The 16,698-nt window shown below is 37.1% G+C and overlaps 1 protein-coding gene across 1 annotated transcript in view; it reads left to right on the top strand.

Annotated features, from left to right (window-relative positions):
* Positions 1–16,698, top strand: part of LOC133634101 (programmed cell death protein 4-like) — a 175,145-nt gene that overhangs the window by 87,683 nt on the left and 70,764 nt on the right. The gene's annotated exons all lie outside the window — the stretch shown is intronic.

The raw sequence follows: 16,698 nt of genomic DNA, 5'->3' as shown, positions 1-16,698 counted from the left end.
CGTAGTCTTACTTTTGAGAACTTTCTATCAGGCAGGCTTGCCTTGTTGACACAGAACATTAGGCCCGCCAAGTAAGACCAACACTGTAACATTTACCTGTGACCTGTTTTGAATAAATCTGGATAAATATTTCTGTGTACCCGACCTTTGACTGTTCAACAAAAGAATGCAAGTAGATTTTAACAAGTACCACATTCCCTATGTGCAAGCAATGGCCAGTTACGATTTGGGTTATGTCGACAACCCCCTGTGTCAACGTCAGTCAGCCAGTCCGAGGGGTGCCGCCATTAAACAAGTCAACTCCACGGTCTTTGCTTCGCTCTAACTGTCCGTGTGCTTTGCTGCCCTCAGTCTACCCACTAATACAAGTGGTCTCCTGACCTAAACCCAAACCCTGAACCCCCTAATTCCTAACCTCAACAGCCACATGTGGTTAAGTAAATGCAGGAGAGCCTTGAGGCATGAGAAAGTGAGATGATACATTTGCGTTGTTTCTGTTGAGAGAAGCTACCACAGCAGCAAGACTTCAATCAGTGCGTTCTCTTCGAACATACGCCACTGAACTCAAATAAAACACAGAGTTGGGGAAATACTTTGCAGACATGATGTTCAGCCTTTCTTTCTTTTTTTTTGCTGGTGCCTACATTTCCTCTGCTGACTGGCCCGCAGCAGCCGGTGGCGGTCCTCCACATAACTCCTAAACAAGGACAGACCCTATTTTTTTGCTTTTGGTTGTGACACTGCTACTCATGGCAGACTTCATGAGAGCCAACAACAACTACTTTAGGACAAATGATGATCATAAACTTTAATATTTTTTAGCCTGAATATAAGGAGGATGAGTTACAAGATTTATAAGCTGTATGCAAAACAGATCCAGCTTTAGTGAAACACTCGGCATCATGCAGCACTATTGCTAAGTGTTCAACAAAATATACAAACTACGGTACTACAGATGTCAACAATAATCGATTTTTGAATGAATCGCGCTTCTTACCTGATTCTTAATTAAATAGAAAAAAAAAAATCAAAAATAGTTTTGAAAAAATAAACAAAAACTGTTTTTTTAATCTGTCCTGTCCAGCCACTTAGGCAAAACATACAGAATTGTTGATGTACGGTAAATGCCCATATCTGCTGTACAGAGTTACTTTAGAAAAGGAAAGTGTAGGATGCTTCTCTTGTTGTCGTATTTGACTTTATTAAATGTTTGGGTAGAATTTTATTAAACAAAACAAGTTTTCTTTTAAGTAATATAGAAATGTATCAGAGATGTTAACTATTTTATGGAGAAATATAGTTGATCATACAACTTGCACCCAATGTTATTTTAATAAAGTATTGATTTTGAATCGAATCGTTACCCTCAAGAAACAAATTGCATTGAATCGAATCGTGTGGTCCAAAGATGCACAGCCCTACAAACTACGAACATAATAAAACAATCACTTACTGTGCAATGTCTGCTCTCACGAGGATGCTGATTGGTGGGATGTTTAGATTTTCCTGTTTAGATAAATAATTAATCATAATCCTCACAAACGGTGAAAAAAAAAAAACTGGCCACAAACAAGCGTTTTTTTCGTGTCTTTCTTGCCATCCCCAGGTATAAATTGAAGGTCAAAGGTTACAAACTTCTCGGTTTACGGGTACAACATTCTACTATCCAGGTAAGAGATACTAAGCAAATCAGAAGTTACTCACCAGTTACCTAGTGTTTGAGTATTTGATTTACTGAAAACATACTCAAGTAATTATTTGGATGACTACTTTTTACTTTTACTTGAGTCATATTCCTCCAAAGAAGTGGTTCTCAAGCTTTTTTACCAGGTACCACCCTAAAAAAAAACTTGGCTTTGCAAGTACCACCATAATGACCAACATTAATACACAGTAGCTAATGTTGGCCATTGTAACATTACACATAGTTTGAACAGTAACACTGTGTTTAAATATAGGAAAATGAAACACTATTTTAACCTCTTAAGGCCCAAGCTCTTTGTTTACATGCTTTTTTTTAATTTATCTTTGCTATTTGGGCTTATTGGACCCTAATTAGAATAAAAACTAAAAATCATCTTTTTATATGATGTACTTAGTCCATAAGTGCACAAACGTGTACTTCATGTGTAGTGACATGCAAATGTTTATTTTTACACTTTTTTTTACTCTTCTGACACCACCAGATAACAGTATAAGTGTCCATATGTCGGCATAAGACCCCAATTCAGTAGTGTACACAATTTTGGAAATAAGAGCTAAAAGGTGCTGTCCACGCATGTGGCCACTAAGGCCTTTAGAGTTAATCAAGTGATTATTTGGCATACCGCTAGGAGCCCACGTACCACAGTTTGAGAATCACTGATCTAGAATTAACTCTCACTAGCTCACAGGAGATACAGCAGCTCACCGGCTCAATATGTGAATATAGCAGCATGAGCTAGTTAGCACTCTGTGATCATGGCGCCGCTAAAAAAAAATGTATCTGCCTTAATAACAATATTGCTCATCCTTGGTTAAAGTCAGGTTACAAGATCGAAATGGAGTACTGTTGGCGGTGCAGCCCCCCTTTAAAAGTGCAATCGCATAGTTGTGTGAACTTTTTTGAAATATCTAAACACGTAAAAAATATTAAACGTGTTCAGCTATTCTGGGACTATTTTGACCCTGTGTTGTCACGTAAAATATTTTTTTAATCATCCCTATGTGTACCTAACACAGCGTGAGAGCCGACAACAGAGTCAGTGACGACTTATGACCGTTGGGCCAATGATTCATCAACTGTGTGTAGACATTAATGGGAAGTAATATTGCGTTTTCCAGATGATGTCATTGCCAAGACATCTGGCTGTCATTTGACGGGCAGGTTTCAAAAGTACGCGTCCACGCAACTGAAGACATTCCTTTTTGTCATGCGAGGAGTTCTGTTTTGACAGCTCTGACAAAGTACGAGCTCTTTGCGGGCTAATCTTTCACCTAACGACCAGTGTTGTGTCATCCCACACATGGCTTTAACTGCTGTGTTGTGGCACCTCTTCAGCGAGAACGATACTGTTGGTTAGCGATACCTTGCATGGAGGACAAAAATTACTTTTTATGTCAACGTAATAAGGATACGCCACGTTTATGGAGATACAGGGCAATTAAAGGTCTATTATGGGTTCAAAAGGCCACTTATCTTTTACACGCAACGGTAAATCAGTTGGAGATTGTGTGCGATAAACAATCATTACTTAAAAATTGTTGGGCCTTGTCATGAAAAACCTTTGAGTTTGTGTTGTGACCACAATCTTTTACAGAGTTTTTCGACAGCACATTTTCACAATACTTTATTTCATTAAATTAATTCATTAATTGCACTTTTTTGAGAATTTTGTCAATCATTCACAATCCTCATGCAAGACAAGTAAGTTTTTTAATCAATTCTAACTCGTAAATAAACGCTAGCAAAAGTCAGCTAACAATGGAGCCAATGCAAGTCGCTCTATTTCTCCGATAAACAGCTCTAAACATACTTGCCAACCTTGAGACCTCTGTATTCGGAAGATGGGGGCGGGGGGTGTATATATTTTCAACTATTTCTTATATATATATATATATATGTATATATATATATATATATATATATATATATATATGTATATATATATATATATATATATATATATATATATATATATATATATGTATATATATATATATATATATATATATATATATATATATATATATATATATATATATATATATATATATATATATATATATATATATATATATACACACACATACACACACACAGGTATATATATATATATATATATATATATATATATATATATATATATATATATATATATATATATATATATATAATATATATATATATATATGTATATATATATATATATATATATATATAAATATTCTGTTCATGAATGAGTATATCCGTTCGGCCACCGTGTTAAACGGAGAAGTCTGATCTACAAAATGTGCAGGCAGCATACCCCTTCCCCTTCAAGCTGTCCTGGATGAACTGAAATTATTTTTTCCAATCATTTTGGAACTTGCAAGCGTACTTCTTCTTCTTACTCGTCGTCGCCATGTCTCTTCTTCGTTCTTCTGCTTCGTCTCTGTTATGTTTTTGGACCTTAGCATTTGCCGTAGTTTTGAAGCAATGCATGTTTGGAATCCGGATGTTGTGTGCTAGTGTATTAACGTGCCGGCTTGACTAAACATACGCTGAGAAATAGCTCCGTGCCTGCCTACTTTATGGGTTATAGATAAACCTATGGATAACGGAGACATATATGATAGTCTCCTTTTAAATGGGTTATACTTGTATAGCGCTTTTCTACCTTCAAGGTACTCAAAGCGCTTTGACAGTATTTCCACATTCACCCATTCACACACACATTCACACACTGATGGCGGGAGCTGCCATGCAAGGCGCTAACCAGCAGCCATCAGGAGCAAGGGTGAAGTGTCTTTCCCAAGGACACAACGGACGTGACTAGGATGGTAGAAGGTGGGGATTGAACCCCAGTAACCAGCAACCCTCCGATTGCTGGCACGGCCACTCTACCAACTTCAGGTGAGAGAGGACGCTAAAGGCAGTGCCTTTAAGGCAGTGGTCCCCAACCACCGGGCCGCGGCCCAGTACCGGTCCGCGGACTGATTGATACCGGGCCGCACAAGAAATGTAAAAAATAAAAATTAAAAAAAATAAAATTGTAAATTTTTTTTTTTTTTTTTTTTTAATTAAATCAACATAAAAAACACAATATATACATTATATATCAATATAGATCAATACAGTCTGCAGGGATACAGTCCGTAAGCACACCTGATTGTATTTCTTTATGAAAAAAAAACAACAAAAAAACCCCCCCCCCGGTCCGTGGGACAAATTTTCAAGCGTTGACCAGTCCGCAGCTACAAAAAGGTTGGGGACCACTGCTTTAAGGAACGCCCCCAATATTGTTGTCCGGGTGGAAATCGGGAGAAATTCGGGGGAATGGTTGCCCCGGGAGTTTTTCGGGAGGGGCACTGAAATTTGTGACGGGAAAATCGGGAGGGTTGGCAAGTATGGCTCTAAAGAACATCCAAAAACCTCCATCATCGTTTTGTACACGCTATAAGTATATACAGTACGTAATGTAGTAACAGTCACATTACATAATAACATGTAATATTTACGTATTTTGTTCATTTTAACCATATCAATCAATCAGGGGACCGCAGATGTGGGGACCGCAGATGTGGGGACAGCAGATGTGGGGACCGCAGATGTGGGGACCGCTCCTGGCAGACCGGTGCAATGGACATCGAGTGGATGTAGTTAATAGTGTGAGAGTCCATTCCATAGTGGGGTCAGCAGGTTTTTTTTGGGTCTGTCTCGCCATCTCGGGGTATAAGTTGGATGTCAACGTTGACCAACTTCTCGGTTTATGGCTACAACCTACTACTTTACAGGTGAGAGGCATGATTTATAGTCTAGAATGAACTTTCACCAACTCAGAGGCGATGCAGCATCTCACCTGCTCAATGTGTCAATATAGCAGGTCCATTCCATAGTGGGGTCAGCAGGTTTTTTTTGGGTCTGTCTCGCCATCTCGGGGTATAAGTTGGATGTCAACGTTGACCAACTTCTCGGTTTATGGCTACAACCTACTACTTTACAGGTGAGAGGCATGATTTATAATCTAGAATGAACTTTCACCAACTCAGAGGCGATGCAGCATCTCACCTGCTCAATGTGTCAATATAGCAGAATAAGCTAGTTAGCGCTCTCTGATCATGGTGCCGCTAAAAATACTTAGTCTGTGTTAGCGCTTATAATAACAATATCGCTAAAACTTGGTTAATATTCATGTTACGATATGTAAATAGGGTACTTTTGGTGATCTTTTGATCGTTTTTTTAGAGCTTTTTCAGTGAAATAGTGTACTTTCATTAGCTGCATTGTTAGCCACCCTGTACTTGCTGTATTTTACGACTTATAATGCATAAAAAAACAAAAAAACTTATGTGCTCCTGTCCTACATAAGGATTGCGATAATGTGATAATGCCTGTTTTTGACAGGGACAAGTAAACAAACGCGTTCTTAGCGTTAAAAAAACAAAACGTTTTTTGTCATAAAGAAATACAATCATGTGTGCTTACGGACTGTATCCCTGCAGACTGTATTGATTTATATTGATATATAATGTATATATTGTGTTTTTTTATGTTGATTTAATTTTAAAAAAATATATATATTATTTATTTTATTTATTTATTTATTTTTTAAAATTTCTTGTGCGGCCGCGGCCCGGTACCAATCGGTCCACGGACCGGTACCGGGCTGCGGCCCGGTGGTTGGGAACCACTGGTTTAATGCATCCAGCGGGGCATCACAACAAAATTAGGCATAATAATGTGTTAATTCCACAACTGTATATATCGGTATCGGTTGATATTGGCATCTGTAATTAAGAGTTGGACAATATCGGAATATCGGATATCGGCAAAAAAGCCATTATAGGACATCTCTAATTATCAGCATTGGTATACCCAATCCTGCCCCTGTATCGATACCCACATTTGTAGTATCGTCCAAAACTGTAATGTGAAGTATCCAAACAACAGGAGAATAAGTGTTTATTACATTTTAACATAATTGTAGATAAAACCATGTTACAACAGAAAGTAACCAGATATTCACTGTAATTTGACAAGTAAATTAATAATAGTTTTAAGAAGAAAATACAAGTGGAAACTACACAATATGTTAACACAAATATCAGCAGCTATTTTAGGAGCATTTGAAACCTGTTTTGAAATGGTTCTATTATAATTTACACACTAGATAACCTCTTGTGATATATATTGTTATTGCAGGAGGCTGCAATATATATCATGATACAGATTTAGACCATGTCGCCCATCTCTAATACAGTGACTTTACAATGTCGTGTACAAGTGCGTGTGAGCCCACGCGTTAAAATGGATTGCGTGGATTGATCAGGGGAAGTTTTGACACATTGTGTCATTTGGAGAGTGAGCAAGCAATTTCTTCCATTCTTGGGAAATTTACAGAACATTAAATGGACAGCGTGTTGTCATTCGTTCCAGTTAACATGGACACCTGTGCTTCAGTATACGCAGTAGAGACATCATTTCTCCTAGTCCAGGGGTCGGCAACCCAAAATGTTGAAAGAGCCTTATTGGACCAAAAATACAAAAAAAATCTGTCTGGAGCCGCAAAAAATTAAAAGCCATATTACATATAGATAGTGTGTCATGAGATATAAATTGAATTAAGAGGACTTAAAGGAAACTAAATGAGCTCAAATATACCTACAAATGAGGCATAATGATGCAATATGTACATACAGTATAGGTAGCCTAAATAGCATGTTAGCATCGATTAGCTTGCAGTCATGCAGTGACCAAATATGTCTGATTAGCACTCCACACAAGTCAATAACATCAACAAAACTCACCTTTGTGCATTCATGCACAATGTTAAAAGTTTGGTGGACAAAATGAGACAGAAAAAGAAGTGGCATAAAACGCGTCTTAGAAAGTCGTAGAAAGTTATACATGTAAACAAACTACGGTGAGTTCAAGGACCGCCAAAATTAGTAGGACAAAACGGTTCTCGCCAAATACTCGAATCAGTGAAGCGTGTTTAATATAAACAGTGTGATTTATAACAATTAGGGAGGTTTGTGTCATGTTTGTCCTCCTACAGAAACCATATTAACACAAAAAATATATTTTTTTCCCCTCATCTTTTTCCATTTTTCATACATTTTTGAAAAAGCTCCAGAGAGCCACCAGGGCGGCGCTAAAGAGCCGCATGCGTCCTAGTCAATCAGCAAAGAAAAGTATTAATAAAGACATCAAATGTATGAAACGTAAAAAAAAGAAAAGTGTATTTTATGGTTGCATTTGTGACATTTTTAAAAAAGGTTACTACAGTACATAAACACAGTAGAGCAAAAACATGTCTTGTCATTTGTTGAAATAATTTAGATTTAGATTTATTGGTCCCCGTGGGGAAATTCATTTTCACTGACCGTACATTTAAACAATAAACATTACACATCAATCAATCAATCAATCAATGTTTATTTATATAGCCCTAAATCACAAGTGTCTCAAAGGGCTGTACAAGCCACAACGACATCCTCGGTACAGAGCCCACAAATTCACATCACGGACAAATTCACTGGGGTTAAAAGTTTAGTGAAATACAAATATACAATGTACATCTTGATGTATAATATGTAATGTGCATAAAAAATGGTTAAGAAAACAAACGTGAATTTGGCATTCGATTAGGTTGTAAAGTCACATGTTTCATAAGAAGCAGCATGTTCTGGTAAATCTAACGAATGTGGAAGTGCTGCGGGCTTTAATGGTTTCTCATTTCACATCACTCAAACGTGCAAACACATTATAATGATGTAAAAACACGAAAGGAAATGGGGACTGGCTAAATGTGCAAAGTCACATGGCACATAAAAAAACCTGTAACTTAATATCTAAATAATGACTGTAGTGTACTTATTTTTAAATCAGGCATAAACCCAAATGATTAACCAAATATTTCAAACAAAGCACCAATATGATTCAGTTGAAGAGGCCGTTCAAACTACAAGTGTTCACAAAGTACACAGAACAATAATTATGATGAACATCTTGAACCCTTTTTATTAGTTATGCATTTGATATTTATTTACTTACCATGGTATATTATTTATTTATTATTTGTTTATGCACTGTTCTGTTGCAGAGAACAAGGACATGGGATACAATTGCTATGGTATGAAAAGGGGTAGGATTAAATAAGCTCAGTTTCTTCCAACTCCCTTTCGGACGTGCTGTAATAAAACAACTGAAAATATGTGATGCATTACATTGTATCGTATGCATGTTCGAAATTAACTGAGGACCCCCCCCCCCCCCCTCGCAACCCCAAAAGGGACAAGTGGTAGAAAATGGATGGATGGATGGATGAACTGAACTGAACTGAAAGGCTTGATTCATCATGCACGGCCTGTAGTGTGCTGCCCTCTTGTGAACACAATTGAGAATTGTAACCCTGAAAACCGTCAACTACTGCAGGGGTTCTTAACATTTTTGACCTCGGGGCCCAACTTTTCTACTACAGAGGGGCCCAGAGCACACTCAAATATTAACACTGAATTAGTAACCTTATTCTTGATTTTGATCATTTTCAATTATTATATCCAATCTACTCAGAGTTTAACAGGATAAACATTGTCAAATGATATAAAAAGCAATTAATCACAACAGTTATTATCAAGGCTTAGGTCAGGCTAATTACAAAAATATATCGAATATATAAAAACTTGTGAAAAACGAATTTAGATACAATTATGCAGTGGTAAAAAATTACATCTAATTAATAATAAATAATAATATGTATGTGTCTTACATAAACTGACAATAATATTAAAGTGCAAATGAAAACACAGCTTCCGTACTTTAGTCATAATTTTTGGGCACAATGCACACTTATATTGGACTTGTAGCTAACTCATATATTTTTCTAAAAATAATAATTTTATGTAATAGTTTGTTTATTTCTACAGTAGAATATTAATGTTATTATTATATTAGTTATTTTTTACAAAACCCAAAACCAGTGAAGTTGCCACGTTGTGTAAATCGTAAATAAAAACAAAATACAATAATTTTCAAATCCTTTTCAACGTATATTTAATTGAATAGACTGCAAAGACAAGATATTTAATGTTCGAACTGAGAATTTTTATTTTTTTTTGCAAATAATCATTAACTTAGAATTTAATGGCAGCAACACATAACAAAAAAGTTGGCACAGGGGCATTTTTACCACTGTGTTACATGGCCTTTCCTTTTAACAACACTCAGTAGACGTTTGGGAACTGAGGAGACCAATTTTTGAACCTTTTCAGGTGGAATTATTTCCCATTCTTGCTTGATGTACAGTCCGGGGTCTCCGTTGTGGTATTTTAGGCTTCATATTGCGCCACACATTTTCAATGGGAGACAGGTCTGGACTACAGGCAGGCCAGTCTAGTACCCGCACTCTTTTACTATGAAGCCACGCTGTTATAACACGTGGCTTGGCATTGTCTTGCTGAAATAAGCAGGGGTGTCCATGATAACGTTGTTTGGATGGCAACATATGTTGCTCCAAAACCTGTATGTACCTTTCAGCATTAATGGTGCCTTCACAGATAAGTAAGTTACCCATGCCTTGGGCACTAATACACCCCCATACCATCACAGATGCTAGCTTTTCAACTTTGCGCCTAGAACAGTCCGGATGGTTCTTTTCCTCAGGACACGACGTCTAAAGTTTCCAAAAACAATTTTAAATGTGGACTCCTCAGACCAAAGAACACTTTTCCACTTTGCATCAGTCCATCTTAGATGAGCTCGGTCCCAGGAAGCCGGCGGCGTTTCTGGGTGTTGTTGATAAATGGCTTTCGCTTTGCATGGTAGAGTTTTAACTTGCACTTACAGATGTAGCAACGAACTGTAGTTACTGACAGTGGTTTTCTGAAGTGTTCCTGAGCCCATGTGGTGATATCTTTTACACACTGATGTCGCTTTTTGACGCAGTACTGCCTGAGGGATCGAATGTCAGTAATATCATCACTTAGCATCGATTTCTCCAGATTCTCTGAAACCTTTGATGATATTACGGACCGCAGATGGTGAAATCGCTAAATTCCTTGCATAGCTCGTTGAGAAATGTTGTTCTTAAACTGTCGGACAATTTGCTCACGCATTTGTTCACAAAGTGGTGACCCTCTCCACATCCTTGTTTGTGAATGACTGAGCATTTCATGGAAGCTGCTTTTATACCCAATCATGGCACCCACCTGTTCCCAATTAGCCTGTTCACCTGTGGAATGTTCCAAATAAGTGTTTGATGAGCATTCCACAACTTTCTCAGTCTTTTTTTGCCACTTGTGCCAGTTTTTTTGAAACATGTTGCAGGCATCAAATTCCAAATGAGCTAATATTTGCAAAAAATAACGTTTTCCAATTCGAACCTTAAGTATTTTGTCTTTGCAGTCTATTCAATTGAACATAGGTTGAAAAGGATTTGCAAATCATTGTATTCTGTTTTTATTTACGATTTACACAACGCGCCAACTTCATTGGTTTTTGGTTGTCGACCTTTTAAGACCTCACTGTTGAGTTTGTACATTCATGTTTCATCTAAACTACACAAAGTTAACGCTAATAAACTTGTTTGCTATTATTTTATCCAAATGAGAATCCATAAAAAAAAACGATAAAGAACCAAATCGTAAAGCAGAATCGAAAGTGTAATTGGAACTGGAAATATATCTATCATTCCCCAACCCTACCCATAGGTCAGTTGTAAAAAATAAATAAAAAAATAAAACACCACCACGCCTGGCATAAACTTTACAACTTCAAGTGACCAAAATACTTGTTGGTGACAATTAATGACACACTCACTGGAAGAGAGCAAACAAGAAACAACACTATAACATTAAATATCAATGGCACTACTATCACAGACAGTCTGGACATAAGTAATCATTTTAATGAACATTTCATCCAGTCTGTACAAACCCTGAATAAAAAATTCCCTCAAAATCAGTGCAAAGAATTGCCATTTATTCAGGATGGACTAAGTTTAGAATTAACAAATGAAACAAAGGTAAACAAAATCCTCTCTGCGTTAACAAGCTCACGATCTAGAGATATATACGGTCTGGACACATTCTTCCTAAAAACGTATAAAGATAGTCTTACTGCTCCTATAAAAACATTGTTAAATAAATCAATAACAGAAAACACTTTCCCTACCACGTTGAAAACTGCCATTATCATCCCAATCCATAAAGCAGGAAATAAACAAGACATCAACAATTACAGACCAATTAGCCTTCTCCCCGTTATATCCAAAGCAATAGAAAAAGTGATCGTTGAGCAACTCACAGAACATTTGGAATATGAAGACCTCCTACATCCCATGCAGTTTGGGTTTCGGGCAAATCACTCGACCGAAACTGCATGTTGCCTTCTACTAGAAACAATCAAACAAAACCTTGACAATGGAGGTGTAGTTGGAGCAATATTCTTAGACCTCCGCAAGGCATTTGATACAGTCAGTCACTCCACGTTACTTACAAAATTAACATCTTTTAAACTGTCGACAGATACTCTGGCCTGGATTATGTCATATCTATCTGGTTGGACCCAATGTGTCCGTATTGATAACACAACATCCAGTCTCACTGCTACTGATATTGGCCTGCCACAAGGCTCTAATATCGGCCCTCTTCTTTTCTCCATGTATATAAATGACCTGCCATCTGTATGTGAGGATGTAAATATCCAGATGTATGCAGATGACACGGTTATTTATACTTGGGGAAAGGACGCTGAAACGGTTGCCAGAAAACTTACAGCAGCCATGGAGAAGGTGGCAAGATGGCTACATGACTCTTGTCTTACATTAAACATTAAGAAAACTGCAACAATGTATTTTGTAAACAAATATAAAATGTCATCCTTTCCAAATATAACGGTTAATAAGGAAATAATACAAAATGTTAGTGAATATCGTTACCTGGGTGTCATTTTGGAGCCAACACTTGGCTTTAAAAAACATATCAAACAGATGTGCCAGAGTCTTAAATACAACATAAAAACGTTCAAATGTATCAGGAATTCATTAACACTGGAGGCAGCTCAAACTTATTTGAATGCAATGATTATGTCTCGTTTTTATTATTGTATTACATGTTGGTCGCAGGCAAGCAAAATGACACTGAGGCCATTGGAAACTTTGCACAAACAATCCCTCAAAATCCTTGACCGAAAACCACAACACCACCATCATTGTTTAGTTCTCCAAAAATATAGATTGTTAAATTTAGCTAACATTCAAAGATTAGCATCAATACGAATGGCCCATCGAATCTTAAATAACACTGCACCAGTGCCACTTAAGCACTTTGTCCAGTTTACATCTGCTGTGACAACTAGAAACACACGAGCCTCCACCAGGGGGCAGTGTAGCATACCCAGATGTAAAACCTCTTTTGCACAATCAGCCTTTTCATATAAAGCCATAAAGGAATGGAACGACCTCACAACAAACTTGAAAAGTCTAACAGATTACTCTTCATTCACAATTGAAGTTAAAAAGTGGCTTTGGAGCAATCAAAGCTGCTCACACGGTTACTAAGATGGGCATTATGTTTGACACATCAACCTAATGTGTATTATATTTATTCATGAGAGCATTTTTGTTGTAAATTGTGAGGTGTGTGTGTTAAAATCATGGTTGTTTTTACAAATGATGACAGATGTGAACAAAAGCATGTATTGTCTTTGTGTGATGATGTAAATGAGGTGTGGTTGTATTGTATATTAAGTATGTGTCCATGAAAGGGCATTTTATGACTTTTTTCTTAATACTTGTGTATGTTTTTATTGTCATAATTTTATTGCATGATTTTTGTATCCCTTTAATTTAGGTAGCCAGGGACTGCAGATGGAAATTAGCTATTTAGCTATAATCTGGTACAGAACAGATCTGTCTTTGAGCTTAATGTTTCTGTACATTGTCCCTTACAAAAAAGAGTAAACTAAATAATGTTGGTTAGTCATTTCCTTGTGGGAAAAAAACGAACATTGACATCACCTTTACATTCTTACCTTTACATCATCATGCTGCTTCGTTATTGCTTTACCCGGAAGTGGTACGGAAGCCGGAAGACCATCGATTTAAAATCGATTGTGTCAAGGTACTGCTGTACCTCTCCCAGGTGAACTTGGTGAATATTTATTTGTCAAGACCTCCATGTAAAATGAGAAATGAAAGTGGTACCGTAAGCAAATTTTTGCGTCGAACTAAATTTGTCGTCTTTTGGTTTCCATAATTAACGTTATGAATATGCGTTAATATAATAGCCTGTTTTGTTTTTTTACTAATGTAGTAACACCCCCCCTACTCGCCTGCTGCATTTAAAGTACTGTAAAGTGTTTTTCTAAAAGTACATATTGTAACAATAGGAGGGTCCTATTGTTACAATAGGTGAGGGCGGACCTACGTCACTTCCGCCTACCAATCCCCTAACAACCGGGAATTCGTTGAAAACAAACCAGCTCACAGCGAACACAGCATTGACAGAAAAAGCATTTAACGAGTGTTGTGGCTTGGAAGTCGGCGTTAAATCCTTCATTTACGCATTTTTACTGATTCGCATATTGTGTGAAAAAACGAAAATGTATTATTTGCGTCAGACTCGTCTCAGTGAACTTTAAAGCTTCTCAGGCTTAGCTTAGCTTGCTGGTTAGCTTAGCCTGCGCGCTACTAAGAAAGAGACGCGGAAGTTATCAACAACAAGATCAAGTGTTAGTGTATAAAATATTGAGAGATTTGAGGGCTACATGTATTGTTTAAGTACAACAAAGAAGAGTTTAAACAGAGAAGGGGGAGGTGGCAAAATAACCTAATAAGGAAAGTAATACCAAGATTACGGGTAAATAATACTGGAATGTCCGGCAAAAAACCCCAAAAGAAAGCAGACTGGCCCCTAGTAGCCTGGTCCTTGTAAGTTGTAGCCTTATGAAGGCGCAGTACAGCAGGCGAATAATGTACAAAATATATGTCTTTGTATTGAAAAGTCTTGCAGACAGCATTTTGCAACTGTCTTGAAAAGTCGATTAAATGGCAACATGAAAATTATAGGGTTTATTGGTTTTTAAAAACCCAACTGTTAAGTGCAAATTTAAACGAAACCGGTTTTCGAAAATAGCTAGCTAGGCTATAGACTATATAGTATATACCGCATGTTATTTTTGTACAACAACAACTTCAAATTCAACAAGTACAACATTAGCACGGACAGTATAGCCAAGTTGTGGTTAAGAAGGTGGATTTTTGTTCCTTATATTTACCAGAAACGAAGGGATCCGAACACACGACCCGGGACTTTGGGGGACTCCAGTGAGAACCGTCCTCGTTTTCCCGGTGTAAAGCTGCGAGCCATTTGTCTCGTCTCTGTGGGCTTTTATCACGCTTTGGCAGAACAAAATACAACTTTTGTTTTCCCTGTTTCCAGTTGTGGTTAGCACAACCAAAAACAACACAGTTTTTCGGCATTTTGGAGGCAGAATGACGGGTTTAACCAGCGTAGGTCGACAGGTTAAAGAGTAATGGCAATGGTTTGTTTTCAACGCCAGTCTGGTTGCTATGGCTCGAAGAACCCGTATGTAGCTCAGTTGCCCGGATGTCGGCCCTCACCTATATGTACTTTTAGGAGCTACTGTTAAGATATGCGTTCCCTAGGAACTATTGTTTTGTGTGAACTATTGTTTGTGTTGCAACAGAGACTAGGGATGTGCGTATCGATCCTGTGGTATCGATATATCGATACTCACACGCTACTCATTTGGCATCACTTTTCTGAAAAAAGCATCGATATAAACCAAAAAACGGCGTGTGGGGGGTGCAAGCATCACTTTCAGATGTTTTTGATGACTTACTTAACTTACTATGTGCTGGACACCCCTGTACCTGGCAGAGTATAGAGCTGGCCCAGTCACGTCACAGCTAGAGACAGCGAATGAGCGTCGTCAAGGTGCAACACACACACACACACAACCAGCCGACAGCGATGCAGCCAGGCATATCCAGTGTTGTCCAATTGTTGACTTAAAACAGGCATTGTTTTTTGTTTTTTTAGTAATGTTTACTGAATATTTTTGTTTAAATGATTATCCTAAATTCAAATAATTTCCACACAGGGGAATTTACTGTTAGTTGAAAATTGCTTGAGTATTTAAAACAAGATAAGAAAGAGATACCATTTGGAGATTCTTCATCTTTGCATTACAGTTTTATTTTCTTCCAAGAAAATCTTGAAATATATGATTGAATGTGATTTTGGTTTTAATCTGTAACATGATTTCTTACATTTCGAAAACATTAGCCTATTTCATATTTCATTAATTGCTAATTATATCACAAACTTTAAAAAATAACTGCAGCTTCTTGCAATTCGGATTTGACAGTTAATTGTAAAGCCCTAATATCTATTATTATATATAATTATTATTATATATAATATTTAATTATTTTTTCATATTTATGTTATTTATTTTAATTTTACTTTTATTATATATTGACCATAATACATGTGGTATAAATGGTCTGTATTTGTCTTGTGATTTGTCTTAAATAATTATAGTAATATTTTTGACTGACATAAATTGCCAATAAGAAATTAATGGTATCGGTATCGATGAAAATGCAAGAAAAAGTATCGGTATCGTATCGAATCCTAAAAGTGTGGTATTGCCCATCCCTAACAGGGACATTATGCAGTGACGCGCCGAAAATGGAGTAGAGCTAATGATGTACTGTTGTGAACGTGTCTGCCGAAGTTGAGCAATAAATTACAGCCTAGTTTGGGCGAAATAATACCACATTATGTAGTCTTGTGTGTGGTAGAGAACATGGTGGATGGAGGCGACATCTTGTGGCAGAGGGAGTCGCCACTGTTTGAATATTACCCTGGCGTCATAGTGACATTCAGTTTGGGTGTGTTTTATCTATCCACATTTCTATTCATTTTTCACACAATTGTTGCATTACTCAATGTTTATTTGGTTTGTGGGGACGTGGAGCAACAGTG

The sequence above is a fragment of the Entelurus aequoreus genome, linkage group LG18, assembly GCF_033978785.1.
Source record: "Entelurus aequoreus isolate RoL-2023_Sb linkage group LG18, RoL_Eaeq_v1.1, whole genome shotgun sequence".
NCBI lineage: Eukaryota > Metazoa > Chordata > Actinopteri > Syngnathiformes > Syngnathidae > Entelurus > Entelurus aequoreus.
The sequence above is the reverse complement of the archived record's forward strand: the minus strand, read 5'-3'. Positions and strand labels throughout refer to the sequence as shown.